This window comes from Silene latifolia, chromosome X (assembly GCF_048544455.1).
Source record: "Silene latifolia isolate original U9 population chromosome X, ASM4854445v1, whole genome shotgun sequence".
Classification (NCBI taxonomy): domain Eukaryota; kingdom Viridiplantae; phylum Streptophyta; class Magnoliopsida; order Caryophyllales; family Caryophyllaceae; genus Silene; species Silene latifolia.
Window position 1 is genome coordinate 193,739,685 of NC_133537.1, and position 10,550 is coordinate 193,750,234.

Consider the following 10,550-nt stretch of genomic DNA (forward strand, 5'->3'; position numbering starts at 1 on the left):
ATCTTTCATTTTGGGTATTTGAAGATTATTTGGGTTATTATTGGGAGATTGACAACCTTCCAATCAATCATCAAGTACTTCTATTATTCTTTGCTTTATTATTGCAATCATTGGTAGGTATAATTCTCTTAATCCCTTTTTAATTATTGTTAATTATGTTCATTTATTCATCATGTTTTACTTTGTTGGTATCATTGACAGCCTTGCTAGCATATTCAACATGATAATGAGTGAGTAGTTTCTTAGCTAGGGTTAATGGGTAATTAAAGGAAACCAACATGGGGGATGATTCATGCTTAAATTAATATGTTTTCATAGTTTATTTGCTTGCTTGTTGTGATCTCAACTTATGCACATGTTATGTTTGACGAAATGCGAGCCTATGAATCCTTGCATTTTTTACCCATCACCTATCTTTTCAATGAGACTTGTAAGACATAAACCAACTCGAGTCTCATTAGACGATGCATATAGTTGAGTAGGGAAGATTAAGTCGACTTGTAGGTGTTGTACAATCTAATCGATTCGGCTCCGGGACCCAAACTTTCCTAGGATTGTAAGATATAAACAAACTCGATCCATCACAACAATAATTGCTTCCTTAAATCAATTGTTTAAACCCTTTTTTATTCATCTTGCTTGTTTACTTTCATTGCTATTTAGTTTAGTGATCTTCTACGTCAAACCCCAAATTGTGACACCCTTAGACACCACTAGTTGCAATTGAAAATCTCATCTCAATTCCCGTCCCTTGGGATCCGACCTTTACTTGCCTCTTTACTAATTGTAGAGTTGTTTGTGGAGTTATAAATTGTGTTTTTGTCTAGGTGCTCCTAACGACAAGTACCGAAAACTAAACCTCTATGTGAGTCCGACCAAAAATGGCGCCGTTGTCGGGGACGGTGTTAACTTGATTTAGATTTCCTTGTATTGTTATTAGTTGTTCTAATTATTTTCGAGTTGTTTGATATTTTGCATGTCTAGAAGATCACAAGGTAACTTGTTACCCTTTGATAACGAAATTGAAAGAACTTTGACAACCAATAGAAGACTTGCTAGGATAACTTTGAGAGGTATTGGTGAGGTTGTAGATATTCAACCAAACACTATTGAGTTCATCAACCCTTTTGCAAGAGAAGGTGAGGAGAACCCAACACAAAATCCAACACAAAATCAACCCACAATGCCTAAATTTTCATCACATTCCGTACCAACCGAGGAGAACTTACCCAATGGTACTCCCACACCACAACATTTACCCGGAAATTTAATTGCCAAATCCGCCTTTATCCAATTAGTCGAAAGAAGCCAATTTGGGGGGATGCCTAGTGAAGACCCTCACTCTCACATGGAGACTTTTTTTGACTATTGTGATGCGATTTCTCAAACCGGTGTAACTTAAGACCAAATTCGATGGGTCTTATTTCCTTTTTTTCTCTAATTGGCACCGCAAAACAATGGTTGAAAGGCCTTGTTAAGGCTACTCTCGGAATTGATTCTTGGAAGAAATTGGCTCTAGCTTTTTACAAAAAGTTCTATCCACCGGAAAAGACTAACATGCTAAGAGCTCGAATTACGGGCTTTAAGCAAAGAGATGAAGAATCTTTGTATGAAGCTTGGGAGCCATTCAAAGGAATTTGTCGCTCATGTCCTCGTCATGGACTTAGCGAGTGGTTCTTGGTACAGCAATTTTGGAACGGTCTTTATGAAGACTCAAGAAACATTCTCAACATGGGATCAAATAGAATGTTCACCGAAGTTGATGACAATCAAACTTGGAACAAGATTGAGGCAATGGCGGTCCATAATTCACAATATATTAGACCTCGCAAGGCTACTAGAGGAGGAAAGCATGAAGTGGACTCTATTACTCAATTGGGTGCTCAACTTAGTGCTCACATTGATACCATCAATTTAAAGTTCGAAAAAGCTATGGCTAGACTTGAAGAAGCCTCAAAATCATCAAAGCAACATGTTAATGCCAAGATGACATCTTCATCAATCCCAAGTGAGATATGTGAGAATTGTGGAACTTTGGGACATGACCAAAGTGAATGTAGGGGAATAAATGAACAAGTGAATGCTTTTCAAGCATACAAGAGTGGTACCCCTTATTCAAACTATTACAATGAAAACACCAAATTCCACCCAAATCTCTCATACAAAAGCCAAAATGTTCAAAATCCTCAACCAACATACACCCCACCTCCCATGAGAAACCAAAATCAAAGACCCTTTTACAACCAAAACTAAGGTTACCAAAATCAAAATCCATACAATCAACAAAATGACCAAGGTTTTGATGTTCAAAAAGCGGTCCTCCAAATGCAAAAGAATCAACAAGAGTTTTTCACTCAAATACAAAAGGATAGTTAAGCAAAGGAAATCACCATCAACAACATCCTAGCCCACACCAAAATGTTGAAAACCCAATTAACTCAACTAGCATCTTCAAGCTCACAGAGACAAAAGGGGCAATTACCACCTCAAAGTAATCCCCCGAGACATGAAACGGTTAGTGCCATTCAATTGGGAAGTGGTACAAGGTATGAAGCACCGGAGAAGCAAGTTGGGGATAAAGTTGTGGAAGCTAGTGACAAAGAAGAAGTTGTACAAAACTCCAAGGATGGAGAACCATCAAAAGAAGTTTCAAAGAAAAATGAATACAAGGCCAAGGAGAAGGAGCCCATTGTGATTAGACTTCCTTTTCCGAGTCGTCAAGCCAAGCCCAAATTGATGACCAACTTGGAAAATTTATGGAGATTGTGAAGAATTTGGAAGTCTCGATTCCTTTCACGGAATTAATCAATCACGTGTCGGCCTATGCAAAGTACATGAAAGACAACCTTACGAAGAATAAGTCGATCCGGAAGCTTGAGACTATCGCCTTCACTAAGGTGAGTAGTGCAATACTTCAAGGGAGTTCACCTCCAAAACATAAAGATCCGGGAAGCTTCTCAATACCGTGTACCATTGGCGACACCACGATCAACAAAGCCTTATGTGATCTAGGGGCTAGTGTGAGTGTTATGCCGTACTCGGTGGGTAAAAGGTTAGGGATGGGAGAGCTTAAATGCACCAATATCACACTCCAAATGGCCGATATATCGACGAAGACACCATTGGGGATATGGGAAGATGTTCCCGTAAGAGTTGGGAAATTTTTCATCCGGGTGGACTTTGTCATTGTTGACATGGAAGAAGACTCCAATATTCCAATCATTCTAGGTAGACCTTTCTTGCACACCGCGGGTGCGGTGATAGATGTGAAGCATGGAGAGCTCACTCTAGAAGTGGGAGATGAAAGCATAACTTTCAATCTTGACAAGACTATGAGAGCTCCCCGTTTGCATGAACCATGTTTTATGATTGATCATTATAGCCGGAAGGATGATAGGAAGAAGTCGGAATTCCAATGGAAGAAGAAAGTTGATGATGCTTGTAACACCCCCATACTCCAAGTGCCTTACCAGGACCACTCAGGTATGAAGACATTACCATCTCGGTTACCCGAGGCAATGATAATCAAACAACAATAAAGAAACAACGTTTATTATAAATAATTTAGCGAATAGTTACAATCCTCAAAACCAAACCAAAAGTATGATACATGATTTCAAACTGACTGTTCTAACTGAAATGTAAATAAACTAAAGGCTACAGCGGAAGACTCCTATCATCATGTCGTGGCATCCCAGCTATCCCAGTACTCATCTCAATACCTGCTCAATATCTGCTCACCATCCCCGAATGGATCACCGCAGTTTACAAAACAACAGGGGTCGAGTACTAATCACACAATCAATATAAACAACAATGATAAGATAAGCAGACGCTTAAGCGTCACACCCACACAACCCATCGATTCCAATCATCTCAATACTGACTGTCCACAGGACCAGCCCTGCCAGTGGGGGACCGCAGCCGTACCCACCAAATCCCCGCTCCACATAGTGAGTGATAAACCCTGTCCATTAATGTGCACATCCCTTCTGTGGCGGGTTCCACGAAAGCGAAACTAGGCGTGAAGCCACTCCCGCAAGTGACCCCACTCGGTAGAGGCCACGCCTCGCGAACCATCAACAACGATCACAACCACAATCACAATACAATTATTATATCAAACAACCAAATACAATACATCAACCAATATCCCATTATGGGACTAATGCTGAGTAGGAAATCCTACCTGGTATGCACACAATCGACGGTCTCTCACGAGTCAAAAAGCCTCTTCTATGAACCCTCCTCCTATCATACAACACATAGAGACTACCACATCACATACTACACATAAAACCCCAAATCTCTAAATTAGGGTTTAACCAAATCGAAGGAAATACTATAAAAAGGGTACATAGATCTTACCCTCGACGTAAGGAACTCAACGGTACGAACAACGACAAGAAGCGACCGTCGAACTCTCGGAATTGCTAAGAATGCAATTAAGAAGATGAACTTGTTTGCTTTCTCTCTTAAACAGGAATTTAGGTTTTGTAAAAGTGATTTAGAATAATGACGATGAAACTTAAATACCTTAATCGCATAATTAACAAAACCCGAGAAAACTCCCCGTAAAACCGGACACTCGATCGGGTACCCAAGGTACTCGATCGAGTACCCCCTTACTCGATCGAGTGCCCCAGCTACTCGATCGAGTACCCAACAGGTCAGAAACTATTTTATTTCGCAACTTACCCTTACTCGACAGAAGAAGGCCTACTCGATAGAGTACCCCAAGACTTATAAATACGGAGTATTACAGTCTTCCCTCCTTAAAAGGAACTTCGTCCCCGAAGTTCAAACCACTACTAAACAAAGGTACTCCCATAACATTCCCGACTCAAAAACCTAAAACAAAATTTAACATAAAACATGATACTTACCCAACTCATCCCGACAAACATACCGACACAACATAAAAAAAAAGTGTATAAAACTCTTAAAAACTGCTCGCGATCATCTCCTACCCCCTAAAAGAAAAAAGGTTATGTCCCCGTAACCATATATACCTGATCAAAAAGGAAAGGGTAACGCTCTTTCATAGCTTCCTCTGGCTCCCATGTAGCTTCCTCGGTCTCGTGGTTAGACCAAAGGATCTTAAGCAAAACTGTCTCACCACTCCTAGTCTTTCTAATCTTTCGGTCTAGAATCTGCTTAGGCACCTCAAGATATGATAAGGACTCATCTAGCTCTAAGCTCTCTGCCTCTAACACATGTGATGGGTCACTCACATACTTAGCACTGCGATACATGAAACACATTATGCACTCTCTCTAACGCAGTTTGGTAAAGCCGGACGATAAGCAACTTCCCCAACTCGCTCTAAGATCTCATAAGGCCCTATAAACTTCTGACTTAGCTTGCCTTTCTTCCCAAATCTCATAACCCCACGCATAGGAGACACTTTCAAAAGAACCTTGTCCCCAACTTGAAACTCTATATCCCGGCGATGTAGATCTGCATAACTCTTTTGTCGATCTTGAGCTGCTCTCATCCGTTCCCTGATCATCTTAATCTGTTCCACCATCTCATCCACCATCTCTGGTCCCAAAACCACTGCCGCAGCACTATCGTCCCAACAGATTGGAGTCCTACATCTCCTCCCATACAAAGCCTCAAACGGTGCCATACCTATACTGGTGTGATAGCTGTTATTGTAAGAAAATTCTATCAAGTCCAACCCTCGCTCCCGGCTACGACCAAAATCCATCACACGGGCTCGCAACATATCCTCAAGAGTCTTGATTGTTCTCTCGATCTGCCCGTCTCTCGCGGGATGAAATCTTTGTACTCATCTTCAAAGTTGTTCCCAACGATTCCTACAACTCCTTCCAAAACCTCGATATAAACCTCGCATCTCTGTCAGACACTATGTCCTTAGGGACTCCATGTAACTTAAGCACGTTCTTTCTATAGGCCATAGCCAATTGTGCCTTAGTCCATGTATCTTTCATTGGAACAAAGTGGTGACTTGGTCGACGATCCACTATCACCCAAATCATGTTGTTACCTTGTTGACTCTTCGGCAAACCCACAATGAAATCCATGGGAATGGATTCCCACTTCCACTCAGGTACCTCTAAAGACTGAATCTTACCTTGTGGTCGTCTCTGTTCCCCTTTAACTCTCTGGCATGTCAAACAACGGGACACAAACTCTCTTTTGTCTCTTTCTTCATCCCAGGCCACCAAAACGTTTTCTTCAAATCCTTGTATAGCTTGTCTCCTCCTGGATGAACTGAATATGGTGTGCAATGTGCCTCTGTCATAATAGTCTTTTTCAACTCCTCGTCATTAGGAACACACCACCTACCATCAAACCTCAAACTACCATCTGTATGAATAGAAAAGCGGGACACTTTGTCCCTTTTCTCCCTGACTCTCCACTCCACTATCTTAGGATCCAAAGCCTGCTTACCCCGAATATCATCATAAAACTCAAGATGTCTTTGTCATATCACCCATGGCATCTCCTTTCGCATCATATGTATCCCAAAACTCGCTACCTCATCCCTCAGCCTCATCAAGGATAGAGTGTACACGAGAGAATGTACACTCTTCCTACTCAAAGCATCAGCAACAACATTGGCCTTCCCTTCATGGTAGATGATCTCCATGTCATAATCGCCAATCAGCTCCATCCACCTCCTCTGTTTCATGTTCAACTCCTTCTGCGTGAAGATGTACTTGAGACTCTTGTGATCAGAAAATACCTTAAAGATTGCTCCATAAAGGTAATGTCTCCAAATCTTGAGAGCAAACACCACTGCACCCAACTCCAGATCATGAGTAGGGTAGTTCTCCTCATAAGGCTTCAATTGCCTAGAAGCATAGGCAATCACTTTATCATTCTGCATCAAAACACATCCCAGCCCATTCTTCGAGGCATCCGTATAAACCTCATAGTTCTCGCTCCCTTCAGGCAATGCTAAGACAGGAGCTGTGGTCAAACGCTCCTTTAATGTTTGGAACGCCGTCTCACAACTCTCATCCCAACGAAACCTGTTCTCTTTCCTCATCAACGCTGTCATCGGTCTAGCTATCTTGGAGAAATCCTTCACGAACCGTCTGTAGTATCCAGCTAAACCCAAGAAACTCCTAACCTCAGCAACATTCTTTGGTGCTTCCCACTTTGTCACTGCCTCAATCTTCGTCGGATCCTGACTACCCCATCTTTAGAGATCACATGCCCCGGAAAAACAACTTTCTCTAACAGAACTCACACTTGGACAGCTTAGCATACAACTCATGATCCCTCAAAGTCTGCAACACGATCCTCAGATGCTCCTCATGCTCCTCCTTAGTCTTAGAGTAGACTAAGATGTCATCGATAAACACCACTACAAACTGGTCCAAGAACTGTCTGAAGATTCTGTTCATCAAATCCATAAACACTGCCGGCGCATTAGACAACCCAAACGGCATCACCACATACTCATAATGGCCATACCTCGACGTGAAAGCTGTCTTTGGTATGTCCACCTCTCTAATCTTCACCTGATGGTACCCCGACCTCAAATCAATCTTAGAAAAGACTGTTGCACCGCTCAAGGCGATCAAACAGGTCATCTATCCTTGGCAAAGGATACTTGTTCTTTATCGTCACACGGTTCAGCTCCCTGTAATCTATGCATAGCCTCAAACTCCCATCTTTCTTCTTCACGAAAAGAACTGGTGCTCCCCACGGCGATACACTTGGTCTAATGTATCCCTTCTCTATCGGATCATCCAACTGCTTCCTAAGCTCCTCCATCTCCTTAGGACCCATACGTGCACGGTGCCTTAGAGATCGGCCCGTCCCGGCTTCAACTCAACAAAGTGAAATCTATCTCCCTCTTCGGTGGCAACCCGGAATCTCCCTCGGAAAAACATCGCAAACTCTCCCACCCTTTGGTATCTCATCAACTGTCGGACTCTCTATCCGGTCATCTCTCACATGGCACAAGATCAAAGGACATCCCTTCCTCGGATAAGACTTCAATGTAATAAAATTTGCAATCAACTTAACTTTGGGTTTGACTAGAAACCCACGATAAGACACACTAACGCCCTTAGGACCTCTTAAAGACACTTTCTTTTGATGACAATCTATCTTAGCTTTATACTTTCATAACCAATCCATCCCGACTATCATCTCAAAACCATTAAAAGGAAACTCTAGCAAGTCTACAGGGAAATCAACTTGCCCAACTATCAAAGATACATCCCTGAACAATCTCCCACACGATGAGACTCACCCGAAGGTATGAAAACTTGCTCACTAACGAGACTCATATACTCTCAAACCCAATCGCTTGACATGACTCGAAGACACAAACGACCGAGAAGCCCCGAATCAAACAAAACAAAGGTAGGAATACCATTAACAAGGAATGTACCGGTGATAACGTGCGCATCTTCCTCATCTGCTTTCTTCTCCATCATAAATAACTTGACCTTTGGTCTTACGCCCACCTCCTGGACAAGATCTTGGTGAGGTGGTCGGCTTAGCACCCGACCCTTGATTGTTGTTGTTGTTCGCTGGTGGTTTCTGATAAGAATTACCGCCGTTGCGGTTGCCTCCACTCTGGTAACTCGACTTCCCGGTTTGGCCATGATCCACAGTCATTTGCTCGCGAAGCTGCGCGAGTCTCGGAAAGATCCGGTGCACTTGTGCACTCATGTCTCTTGTGGCCTACGCCACCACAACTATAGCAGGTCACTCCCCAACTATTACTCACACTTCCACGGCCACGCCCAAAGGAAGCCCCAAGATCGAACCGGACCAGGAAGAAAATCCCTTGGGCGATTGTGGTTGCCTTTCTTGTGATTCGATTGGCCACCACCCTCGCTCTCAGACTTCCTCTTCTCACCACCTAACCTCTCCTGAGCCATCTCCACCAACCTCTCAGCTCTCCCAGCTCTCTCATAAGCTTCCTTAACATCTGTAAGGATTCCCACGGGTAACTTATCCATAATCTTAGGGGTCAACCCCCTCTCAAACCTCAATGCCAGATTCTCCTCACTCAAACCCATATCCTCAGCATACCTAGACTTCTCATTGAACAGCCTGTAGTACTCAGCCACAGACATCTCGGTGAGTCATCTTAAAACCATCAAACTCTTCTCTCAACTTACTCCTCACATGTTCCGGTACAAACTCCTTCCTCAAAATGACCCCTACGAAAGTCCTCCCAAGGTATAGCGGGTAAGCCTTGGTTTGTATATATCTCCTTAGCACTCACTTTCACTGAATCCCACCACTTGCCTCTTTGCCTCCCTCGGATAGAACGCAGCGACTGTTCCACTCTCATCTCATCGGGACGGTGAACCAAGTCTAATATGTTCTCCAACTCTCTCAGCCAACTATCAAGAAGGTTAGGCTCCCCAACTCCCTTGTACTCTTTCGGGTTAAACCTCGCAATGTATAGGCTGATTTTTGAATGGTCAACCTCCTTCTCCTTATCCTTATTCTTATTCTCATTCACTTTCTTTAGGGTCTCAGTAAGAGCATCCTGGTGCTCTAACATCTTAACGATTTCATCCACGGTCATAAGCTCAGCTCTCGCATACAAAGCAGTCCTCTTGGGCGGCATCTTGAAACTATACATATATAAGAAAGGGTAGATATGAACACACGTACTAAACTTCAAAGCACGAAAACACGCCACCCAGAACCTACTCGATCGAGTTCCCAAACCCACTCGATCGAGTAACGGGCTACTCGATCGAGTGCCCAACATACTCGATCGAGTACCCAAACATCAGACCCCTAACAGACCTTCTGATCTCTTACCTACTCGATCGAGTATCTAGACTACTCGATCGAGTGACCCCCTACTCGATCGAGTACCCCTAGTTACTCGATCGAGTGCCCAAAAACACAATTCTGGACTCAAAATCGTCAAAAACCCACCCGATCGAGTCAGTCCCACTCGATCGAGTCATGCTAATACATAAAAGCTACCCGCATGTTACGTCATATGCTAACATGCTAAACTTATAAATCACATTATATCATAGTACACATGCTACGCATCTTTTCTACTATCTACGAGATCATTTCATCATGTTATTAAATGCCACATTGTAAATCATCCAACATGTTATCATCTCATCAACAAATTCCCACCTATCACCATTTTCTTTCACATGTTCATCTTTCTACTTCAACACCCAAAAATTAACACATTTCATCACATTCTTACACAAGTTAACCAAACACACATACGACTCGACAAACACTTCCCCCATGTGACCGGTTCAAAGTTGTAGGGCGACCCCTGCGACTTTAGGACGTCTCCCAAGCCTTTGCACTAGCTCCTACAACTTTTACCCCGGGTTCATTTTAATTGACTCCCTATGTTCATTAGGTTCATTGGTTACAGGTTTCAGGATCGTCGCTCTGATACCATTTGTAACACCCCCATACTCCAAGTGCCTTACCAGGACCACTCAGGTATGAAGACATTACCATCTCGGTTACCCGAGGCAATGATAATCAAACAACAATAAAGAAACAACGTTTATTATAAATAATTTAGCGAATAGTTACAATCCTCAAAACCA

At 42.8% G+C, this 10,550-nt stretch overlaps 1 non-coding gene across 1 annotated transcript; it reads right to left on the minus strand.

Moving 5' to 3' along the window:
• Positions 1–1,557: 1,557 nt before the first annotated feature.
• LOC141624819 (small nucleolar RNA R71) lies at positions 1,558–1,664 on the minus strand. The gene has a single exon (XR_012534623.1). It is a non-coding gene; the product is annotated as a small nucleolar RNA R71 (small nucleolar RNA).
• Between the last annotated feature and the right edge of the window lie 8,886 nt (positions 1,665–10,550).